Genomic DNA, 2,736 nt, shown 5'->3' on the forward strand with positions numbered 1-2,736 from the left:
TGCGTGAAAAGCGAGTGCAACAGCTGGGGGAGAGGAGCTCGATTTTAAGCAGTACAGACTGCAGGAGGTTCAGCCATCACTTCTCGTTGTAGATTCTGACATCAATAGTAATGAATACCTCGGAGCGTTGCCTGACTGCAGGAGCTGCTAGAACATTAGGAAGAGTTTTATTTATTTTTTCTCTGTTTGTGCATCTTTTTGTACACTGGTCGCCATGTTTGCTGGATGTTTGCATTCACATGCATCACTGTGTCTCTTTTGGAGCAACATATGAGAAAGAGTCAGAATATTAGATAGGGCTAAATGACCTAAACTGACAGAAATCATTAATCAAAACACTGCAGGTGCGCCTGTGTTGGGCGTCATGCTGGGGTTTCACCTGCACGGGTCTGCACCGCACAGGGACAGAGAACATGTGTAAAATTTTAATCATTTTCAGCTGCACCTCTTTTTTATTACAGAGAAACGTGATGTGTGCTGCTTATTTAACATGAAAGCTTCATTTTTTTAATTTGTCCAAATAAACTTATAATTTCCAAAAGCTACTTAAACATAGTTCTGCTAATTTTTTTTTGTTTTTAATAAATCAAGCCTCCAAATTAAGTCTGGAATAAAACTTGAAGCCTTGACCATTGAAAAATCGACTCTTGCAGTAACAAATATTTCCACTAGAAGGCAGTAGAATCATAGCAAAGAGGCAATTTTTCAGTTTAAGCTCCATATTTAGCATTCAGACATTGATTTTTGTTTCTTGTCCAGTTTTTTTTTTTTTAAATAATTTATATTCTCCTAACTTTTTTGGATAAAAAAAACGATGATGGATTTTTTTCAGTTTTCTTTTTAACTATTAACTGGGCTTATAAAATGAAAGATAAAAAAGACAAAAGAATATAATAATCTGAACAAATACACAGATGAAAATTGAGAATACAGGTTATCAGTTATCAAGCAACCATGAATATCTTTAAATATTCAACCATAAAAAAGAATTAAACATTATTGTAGATTTAAAACTTTTAACCCTAGAGCACTATCAGCGGGTGATTTTCACCCAAAAGTATTTAAATGATCTTTAATTTGTTGCATTTTTCTGAGTGTCATGGGTCCCTGGGTGAAGTCTCATATGTCGGTGGACCAGTATTATTTTTTAGGAATTTTTCTTCTCAAATTCCTAATTTTTCTGTAATTTTCGAGAATGTTTTTAGGATCTTCCTTTGTTTTTATTTTACATTTTTTTACATAAACCAGAGCTGAAAATGAAAGAGAACTACTTTAATTTATGACGTGTTGCTGTGTTTTAATCTATTTTTATGACAAATATTTTTTATTGGATATATTATAAAATTACCCGACAAAAGTGATGGTGTAACTTTTATAGTAAATGTGTTGTAGGCTAAAGACTCCAGAATAAAAAGACAATTGTTGATAAGTGTCTCTCTTTGTTAGCCTGACTCTAGTTTGGAAACATTTATTTTAGATGCCTTAAAATTAACAAAACTAACCAAATAATAGTAAAAAAAATATTTAGATTTATTACCCAAATATAAAACCATAAATAACCACTCCAAAATATTCATATATTTCTCCTCTCTTAAAATATTTTCTTCTAAATTCTATTTGTATTTTTATTCATGATTCTTGTTCAAGTTTTGTTGTTTTATTGACTTTTGTAATAAACTGTCTCGAGAGCTCCCAAAGAAACATTTAAATGTGCCTGTTTCTTAACCTTTAACATGTACAAATGGCAATAAACTTGTAAACCTAAACTTTTGGACTAAAAGATTTTCTAGTTGTCGTTTAGTTATGCCGTTTATAGCTAAAATCAAAATCCTGTTTCAAATTCTAGGTAGTTTCTGCAGAAATTCCCCTCTGAGTTGTGGGTGGGACTGTTGGCAAGGAGTAACCCCACCCCCCTTCCAGTCGACCTTAACTGAGCTTACTGTTTACACACTCTCCTGCTAGCTTACAGCCCCTCATTACCCCAAGCTAGCATTAGCATAGCAAAAACAAATGGTGAGGAATATTGGAGCTATCCAGCCATACATTTTTGAGCCAGGTTTCAGCTCAGACAAGGAAAACAAAGATGTTCATGGATCTATTTGTCTACAAGTGGATGCATCAGAGTGGAGTGGAGCAGAGAGCTTTTTACATTGCAAAAAATCTCTTTTTCTGCCCCTGATTCACATTGATTTGAATAAAGACATACTCAGAAAATTCTATTTAAAGTTTTTTTTTTTTTTAATATATGTCCATCTTGAGAAAAATGCCAAAAAAACACAATTTTTAGTGGAGAAAACAGAATGATATAACAGGTTGGGTATTGAACTGGGCACTCCAGATTTGAATAGCTTTTAATGTATATGTCATTTGTATATTTTAATTATTCTTAGTGTTTTCACTGCTTTCTGTCCCCTTTTAAATACATAAATACTAAAAAGACTAAGAACTGGTGTGGCTGGTGCAATTGAAAATATTATACAAAACTTCCATGGATGTTGCAGAACAATCCAGGTCAGATGGTAAAATGAATGTTAAGCAGCTTGATGAATTTATGATTTTTTTAATTGGAAGCAAGATAAAATTCATTTATTATAAAAGTTAGAAATGTGTAATTTTTGTTGTTTGGAAGCAAAAGAGTTCTCATTTGTAAGAGATAAAGTGTGTTACACTGTAAAAATTTTAATATTGGATCAATGAAGAAAAGTTCTGTAGTGATATTAGTTTTCATCAAATTAA

Source organism: Oryzias melastigma, linkage group LG16 (genome assembly GCF_002922805.2).
Source record: "Oryzias melastigma strain HK-1 linkage group LG16, ASM292280v2, whole genome shotgun sequence".
NCBI classification, from domain to species: Eukaryota; Metazoa; Chordata; class Actinopteri; order Beloniformes; family Adrianichthyidae; genus Oryzias; species Oryzias melastigma.